The sequence below is a fragment of the Capsicum annuum genome, chromosome 3, assembly GCF_002878395.1.
Source record: "Capsicum annuum cultivar UCD-10X-F1 chromosome 3, UCD10Xv1.1, whole genome shotgun sequence".
In the NCBI taxonomy this organism is placed as follows: Eukaryota; Viridiplantae; Streptophyta; class Magnoliopsida; order Solanales; family Solanaceae; genus Capsicum; species Capsicum annuum.
In genome coordinates, this window is record NC_061113.1 from 233,701,366 (window position 1) to 233,711,014 (window position 9,649).

Genomic DNA, 9,649 nt, shown 5'->3' on the forward strand with positions numbered 1-9,649 from the left:
ACCTGTTTCTTGTGCTTTGGATATGTTATATGGTACTACTATTTTTCATTTTATTCGTCATGTTTTCTTTTATTTTCATATTATTATTTTTACAAATAGATTTAAAGTCCTTTACTCACATCTAGGTTGTATCAAATACGATCGCTCTATTTTTACATGATAGCGAGATAGAATTAAAATGTGTATATTCTATTTTAAAAAAAAAAAATTCACTTGTGAGGTTAAATTATTATTGTTGTTGTTGTTTAGAATGAATATAGACCTTAATTTATTATGTCATGTAATTTGATCAAAACATACCAACAAAAATTGGTGGACCGAATTTTCTTTAATAATTTTTACCAAAAATTACACAAATACATAATTTATGTTTTTAATATTAAAAAAATTTCTAACTCCCTAAACATATTACAAAAATCCCATATATACACAAAATGTTATGTATATGTCGATTATGTTATGTATATTAATAGGGATAGAGAGTAAAGTAATTAAAAAATAAGAGAAAGTATAATTACTTTTAAAAAGTTGATATTTATATTATTTATACTAATTTTAATATGTACAGATAACATGTGACGAACCACAATTTAACGAAAAGTAAAGTGGAAGAAAAAGAATTTGTAAATCTATGTTTGAAGTTTCAAATTAATATGCCACACACTCAAGGCATGAGGTGTAGGCCAAAATCAAAAACACAAAAAACCATATAATAAGATTCATTATTATTGTGTAATTGTCAATTTTATTTTTATTTATGATGAAAAGGTTGACTTATGGTTGTGGAAGGCATGAAAGGACATCAAAATAATTTTCAATTGAGTGAATAGATCATAATCCAGTTTCCTAGAAGCTTCGTAGTTCTAAGTAAAATAATTAATAATATGATTAGTTTATTATAGTGTTTCTATTAAATGATATTTATATTTTAATTTAAAGAAAAAGTAATCAAATTAAAAAATTTGGAACAGATAATTTGAGACAAAGGGACTAATAATTTAGTATTACTAGTTAATAATATAATCTAGATTAGGCACATATATTCCATCTGATTAGCTATAATATTTTATAATAATAACACCAGTCCATAAAAATAATCAAACAACATATTGATACCTCAACCCCCTGGTCCAAGATTGAACTTCAAACATACCGACTTTATTTATTTATTTGCTCACCATTTAGACTGGAAACCAAGTAGCTTGGAATATTTACTTTTGTTTGAATAAAGTGATGTATATAAGTAATCCACCCATGGTAAAAAAAAAATTGAATAATTCAACTTAACATAACTCTATCAGGGAAACTCTATCAGGGGCGGGCCTAGGTGTAAACATTTGGTGCTTTGGCATCCATTAAACCCCACACGGATTAGGTATAATTATATAAGTAATGCTTAAAAATTAATATACGATTGGATAAAAGCACCCTTTGAATCAAGAAGAAAACCGAGTGCTTTGATTTTCAAGCGGAATTTTAAAGCTTTAGGTGTCAATATATGTGTTCAAACCTCCTCGAGCATCCATGATTCCTAAATCCTGGATCCACGCCACTGAACTTATTAATAGTTACATGTTATCGTCTAGGTACAGTAATTAAGTAAAGCTGAAGTAATTATAAGCAGAATTATTTCCAAGAAAGATTTAATCAATCTTTGGACACCTTTCCAAGGATTATTGATGATGGGGCAAGCTTGGATACCTCACCAATTGGCAAGAAAGTACCTTGAAATTTCAACTTTATTGTATATTTGTCCACTTATAACGTAGAGAAATTTCAATTTTTGTTGTACTTGTTTATGTTTGTCTACTTATATTGTAAAGAAGTTTTGTACTGTCAAGTTACATTGGAGGTTGATGCAATGTTTAGTGCGACTATATCCAAATTTAGTATACTTAATGCAGAATAAAAATTTATATGTAAAACAAATTAAATTTCAATTCTGAATCCGTCGCTTCTGAATTAAGTTAAACAATAGTATGAATTTCTGTATCCAAACTTGTATGGCAACTTAAGAAAATGACTAATTACTTATTATAATGATCAGCTTACTTACATTGATTGTGTTAAACCATTGGTATCTGACTTTTTGTGGGTGCATTGTTCAGAAGTTGAAATTCTTTTGATCTCATCACATACACACCTTTATTTAATTCTATATGTGGAATTTTGCATATACTATTATACTCTGGCATATTCTAAAAACCTCCTTTCATTGGAAGAATGATTAAGAGGATATTAATATTCTTTTTGTTTCTTTCTTTTATTTTAGGTAATAGAAGAAAAGGTCACTTGCATCTTGATTTGAAAAGTTGCTACACACCACCAAAGGATAGGATGTTGTGCAGTGAATGGATTGCTCCTTTTTTAATTAGAAATTTTAAATTTGAGTCCTGAGTATGGATAAATTCTTGGTATGGGAGCGCTATCCCCGAATGAGCCCTATCTGACGCGAATTCAAATTAATCGGACTCTAAAACGGATACTGAATATCGAATGAAAACTAAAAAAAAAAAATTAGAGAGGACATTAAAGATTATATATTGATTAAATCTTTAGAAATGAAGTCGTTTTTGGTTTAACTTTAACCGCTTTTTGGGATGATTGTTACTTGTTAGCTATTATTAGGAGTGTATTGTATTGTTAGTTTAAATATTAAAAAAAGTTTCAAATGTTCTAAACGAATTAAAAATAGTTTAAACTAGTGAAATTGTCCACGTTTCGCGCGGTTGTAGAAGGTGTTGACAATTTACGAATTAATTTATCTCCTAAATATTGAATGCTAAAAGTAGATAGTGAACCATACAATTATACACATGCATAACTCATCCACAAATTCAATTATCACTTGTTGAGTCCATCAAATACTATTGAGAGAGAATTTAAGAGAGCACGTAAATTGATGTTAAAAAAATACTAAATAGATAAATAATATGGGTATTAAGGTGGCTAGTAAATCAATTATTATAGGAAGGTAAAGAAAGAAACGATAGAAATATTAAAAGCAAACTGATAAAAAGAAAATAAATTTCTTTATCCAAAAATAATTGACAAAACCTTCTTACAATACAAAAGGATTAATTAGATGTTATATCTTCATAAAGTTTACATTGCTACAGAATTCAACGGATTAAATTAATTGAATAAGAATATCTCCAAGATATGCCTCAATATATTGTATGCATTAAGAAGTACTTATGTCGTTATAACATATGTCAGAATATTGTTTGAAAAGCCTATTTTAAATTTAGGAGAAAGAATGCATCACTCTTTTGTAACATGAATAAAATTAAAATAATGTTGAAAAAATAAAAGAACAAAACTAAAATAATCATACTATTTATAAACAAACCACGTGTTTCTGGTAAAATTTTTGAGTTTATTTAAAATAAAAAATATGAACCTCATCCTAAAATTAGTCATGTTTTATTTTTTCCAAAATAATTTACATGCAAAGCCTATAAGGTTTGTGTCAGAATCAATAGTCAGTCTTGCTCCTTGACACATCTGCTTAGGTTCATAAGCAAATGAATACCTCAAAGTTTAACTCTCGTTCCTCTACATAAACCTCATATCAGCTTCCATAACCTTTGTAAAAAATAATTGGACAACTTATAAAATGGTCTAACAAAAAATATGAAGGATTAGGTAGTATTACTAAACAACTCCCATCATATTTGTAAATATAAATTAAATAAAGCCTCTTCATAAATAATATTGTAGAAGAACAACTGAAAACTTGGAAAATAAAGTAATGAATATAAACAGAAAATTTATCCGTGAAAAAATATTTCTAAGAGAGAAAATGAAATGTCAAGATGTTTGTGGAGGCAGTCAAATTTCTTGATAATTTTATTTCATGATGCATGATTTTTGGGCTTAATATAAATGAAGATATATTTATTGTCATTTATTTATGTTGAGTTCATGAGAAAAAAAAGTTATGTCCCTTCACCTAAACATAATTGTTACACCTAATACTATTTCTCTTTATGAAGAGAACCGTTATGTCTAGAATTATTTTTCTTTATGAGAAAAAAATTATTTTAATATGAAAAAAAAAAAGATAAATGACAAATAAATGAAAAAAAAAAAAAAGATAAAATGACTTTCTTGATCATTGAGGGGCGACACATGTCCTATGTTTCTACTTTATAGAGAGAGGAGAGAGAGGAAAGAAAGAGAGAAAGAGAGAGATTCATCTAACGTGGACTTTTGGACTTGGATAATCCACGACGTCTTTTCTCCATTTAATTTTCTTTAAGTTATAATCTAAAGCAGAAAAGTTTAAAGTAATAAAAATTGTGATTCTTAATTTAGGAAATACTATGTTACTATATTATGTCTTCTTTGAAGTAAAGATATAAGAATCTTATTTTGCTTATATCTTCTATTGTCTTGATCTTTTTTTCTATTTTTCAACTTATTTTTGTTTTGTAAAACAACTTCATCCACTATTATATAAGGTGCAAGACAATACAAATTATATAGATAATAATTAAATTGCATGTTTTTTACTAATGAACATATTGTTATTATATTTGTAGTTGTTATGATGATGAAATTTAATGCAATAATGTATTTTTAGAAAGACTTCAATAACATATTTTTTGTAATATATGAAATATGCTTGAATGTCAAACATAATTTACTTTTCATTATAAGATCTCGCTGACTCTCCCGTTGCAATTAATTCACAGCTAAAAAATATTGTTTTGATTTTAAAGAATTTTAGTCTCCTTCGGATTACATGTATACATATACAAAAAAAATATTATTAAATAAAATTAACATTTTGTAGGATTCATATATATAAATATTCAATCAACGTATGTCTTCATTATAATGAATAATAAACCATTATCAATTTCATAATATACACCACATTTACAAATAGTAAAGGAGAATAAACGTACTTGTTGTTTACCTTTTACAATAGAAAATTAAGACTAAAAAATTCTAAAATAATTTGTAATATATTTTTTATATTCCACCATCTTTAACATCAACTCTATGAATTTGACCATTTTTAAAAAGGACAAATGATAACAAAAAGACCATTAAATGCACTTTATTTATGGAGAAAGTTACATTACATGTTCATTTAACAGCATAGAGAAAATACATAATTACCTCATTGATCTTGTCCGAGATTTGCAAAAAGACACTCAAACTTTAATTTCGACCTATTACCCTACGATTCTTCTTTATTTCGTTGCAAAGAGGGGGGTGCTAGACGCAGGGGGAGGGGAGGTGTTGGACGCAAGGCGTGGGGAGGGAAGGTGCTGGATGGGGGGGCGGGTGGAGGTGCTGGATTTGGGGTGGGGGGAAAGAGGGGGTGGGGTGGGGTGTTAAATTAAATAAAAAGAAAAATTATATTAAAAAAATAAAAATATATGAAATTAAACGTATTTGACATGTGGCAACACCTGATTAGCGCATGTATTTTACTCTTTTTGTTGTGATTGAGATTCAGCAAAAAATGATGAGTTTGCAACGAAATAAAAAGAATCGTGGGGTAATAGGTCAAAGTGAAAGTTTAGGTGTCTTTTTGCAAAACTCAGACAAGATCAGGGGGTAATTATGTATTTACTCAAAAGCATATGAAAAAATGAAAAGCAAAGATTAAAAAACTTGAAAATTAATTGTAGAGTAATGAAGTTTTAAAGAAGTTTTAGGAAATTTAAATTTTACATTGAAGAGTGCAATAAATGGATGAGTAGTAATTGTAATATTCATTCTTGTGCAATAAAAAAAAATAAAAAATAATAAGAAAAATTGCCAAAAAAAAAATCACAAAAAGGATAAATAACAATAGAGATCATAGAGAGACATCACATCACCTCCTCTATGTTTCTCCTTATATATATATATACTTTATCCGTTCCAAATTGAAATGATACATTAATTAAGAAAAATAATTAATAATATGACTAGTTTGTCATATTACCCCTATTAAATGATGTTTACATTTTAATTTTGAGAAAAAAGTAATTAATGCAAAGAGTAAAACATGAAAAAAAAAATCGTCTCTTCTTGATTAATGAAAAAAGACAAATAAAATAAGAAATCAAATTAGGAAATTTAGGACGAGTAATTTGGGACGGAGGGAGTATATATATATTGATTGATTTGTTCTTCCTCCATTTATTGGATCGTAATTGTCTTTAACATTAATTATTGGGTTAAAACTATTCCTTCTTCAAGTTATTAGACCCCTAACAACCCTTTACGATTAAAAGTACCCCTTATTTTAACGTAATTATGAGATGGAATATGTGCGATTTTAATTAAATAGGTAATATTAATTTATTAGTCTATGTGGGGTATTAGACAATTTATAAATAACCTGTCCCAACTTTGGATTTATGATAATTCATCATTGTTAAAGGATGAATAAATTGAGTTGAACTTAGCATCACTTTTGAAGAAAAAAAAAACACAAATGAAGAAGATATTGTTGTCTTTTGAACTAATTTAACAGCAAAACATTTGGCATAAACATTATTTGTTTTCATTTTCCCTCTTTTATTTGTCAACTTGTTATTTCAAGTTAAACTAAATTAATATTTTAAATTCAAATTTTAAGTGTTTCAAAAATTATATAGAAAAAAAAAATTGTAGTTAACATCTTTCTTATTAATTTAAATTATTTGACTTTGAGAACACGATAAAACATACTTATGTAGATATTTTATTGAACTTTGCTTTTGTATATGTTCCTTCTATTCAAATGTGGAGTCGTTTGTTAGAGTGTATAAAAATAATTTTGATAGAATTTATTAATAATGTTTGCATTAATAATTTTTGTATTAGTAATATTGGTATTATTTATGCTAACATTATTTCTTATACACTTTTTGATGTACAGTGTACTGTATTAAAACTTGTATTTTCAATTTGATATATTTAAACCAAAGTTTAAAAAAAGATGAATTGCATATATACATCCTCGGATTCACCCGGGATCTAGCATGAGCTCAATATATATTTATTTGTCTCAATTTTTATGATACAAAATGAATTTACATAATCAATCATACTTTTAATATGTTATTAGATATTTTAAGTTGTTAATATTGTAATTTCTAATATTTTTATGTAATTTTTAAATAATATATGTTACTCTCTTTATCCAAACTTTTGTGACATTATTGATAGTCAATTATATTTTTAAAATAATCTAAATTTTTAATTATTGTGATTTATAATATTTTTCTTCTATTTCAATTTAAGTGACACTAATATAATTTCGAGAGTCAACCAAATATTTATATCGTTTAAATTTTTTAAGTTGTTAATTATTGTGAATTACAGTATTTTTATAAGTATTTGGTAAAGATATATATAATAGATTAAATTATTTTATATATTTAAAGTTTTTAATTATTTTAATTTATAATATTTTTTATGTAATTTTCAGAAAATATATGCTACTCACCTTGTCCAGAGTTTGTGCACTGATAGTCAATTATATTTCTTAAATAATTTAAAATTTTTATTATTGTGTAAAAATTTCCTACTCTAATTTAAATGACATGATGCTTAGATGAACATAATAATTAATTAGGGGTGATATAGTAAAATCATGATTGAAGCAGCGAAACAGACATGTCTTAAGTGAGTCACAACAACTAATTAGAAATGATATAATAAAACTATTGTAAAAGATACTTGTGAAAAAAAGTAAGTGAAATTTCATATAAGAATTCAAGTTACTTTAAAACATCAAGAGTTAACTTATAATTTTATATCTATTTTATTTTTTTTATTAAATATTATTTAATTATTTATTTATTTAATACTTAGATAACTTATAATAATTAATTAGAGATGATATTTAGTAAAATTATGATTAAAGCTGTTGAAGCAGACATGTCATAAATGTCTATTCTATTGTTTTATTATCTATTATTAATTTTTTAATATGTAAATAATTTATAATAATTAATTAGGAATGATATAGTAAAATCACGGAACAAATAGCTCAAGCCGACAAGTTGACGGAGAGCTTCTTTAAATACTTAGATGACTTATAATAATTAATTATGGGTGGTATTTAGTAAAATTACGATTAAAGCAGCTGAAGCAGACATGTCATAATTGTCTATTTTACCTTTTTATTAAATATTATTAATTTTTAATATATAAATAATTTATAATAATTAATTAAAAATGATACAATAAAAAGTAAAATTACGATTGAAGCAACTGAAATAGACATGTCATAAATGTCTATTTTTATTTTTTTAGATTAAATATTTTTTTATATATAAATAGCTTATAATAATTAATTAGAGACAATATAATAAAATCACGATTGAAGAAGTTGAAGCAGACAACATAAGCAGGCATATCAAAATTTTCTCATCTATATATTAAAAAAAATTAAATTAGGTGAAATTGTAGTAACAAATAAGAAAGAAAGTAAATTATATGTTTGATATGAAATTAAATAAAGAACAAAATTTATTTAATTGTATCAATTATAATTAATTTTATAATAAATTATCATCTTACTAATTAATTTACTTAAATATAATATATTTGAAATAATTTTACACATAAAAAGATAAATACTAAGAATGAAAAATAAATGGAAGATAGAGGGCCCACATGTGTGAAAATAATATAGAAATATGCAAGGTCGTGTGTGATAGCATTATAGTAAATTTCTTAAATGACATTGTTGGTAATTAAAGAGAAAAGAATGGGCTTTCATTAAAAAAATTTATGAGGTTCAAAAAACAATGCACAAAAAATTATCAAATTGAGCTTAAAACTTATGTTTAATGACTAAACTACCCTCAAACTTTTTAAAAATTGCAAGAAGGTGCCATGTTGAAACCATCATTTCTATAATATAGAAAAGATATAAGAATCTTATTTTGTTTATATCTTCTGTTGTCTTGATCTTTTTTTCTATTTTTTAACTTATTTTTGTTTTGTAAAACAACTTCATCCACTATTATATGACGTGCAAGACAATACAAATTATATAGATAACAATTAAATTGCATGTTTGTTCTTCCTCCATTTATTGGATCGTAATTGTCTTTAACATTAATTATTGGGTTAAAACTATTCCTTCTTCAAGTTATTAGACCCCCCACAACCCTTTACGATTAAAAGTACCCCTTATTTTAACGTAATTATGAGTTGGAATATGTGGGATTTTAATTAAATAGGTAGTAGTTATTAATTTATTAGTCTATGTGGGGTATTAGACAACTTATAAATAATCTGTCCCAATTTTGGATTTATGATAATTCATCATTGTTAAAGGATGAAGAAATTGAGTTGAACTTAATTAGCATCACTTTTGAAAGAAAAAAAAAAACACAAATGAAGAAGATATTGTTGTCTTTTGAACTAGTCCTTCAATCTTCTTCCTTAGAATTTTCATGGGAGAAAAATATGAATTTCCCTCACTAGCATTTTCTTCTTCTTTTAACATATTGCATTCTTATATTCAACCATCACCTTGACGTTTTTGGCTTAAAGAAAATAAATGTGATCGATCCTAACTCACTTATCTTTCACCTTTTTTTACATATTTACCATTTATCAAATTGACACTTTTTTAGATAAACGTAAACATCCTGATTAATTTTCCAAGTCCTAGTAAAAATTAGGTGCTAGCTCAACA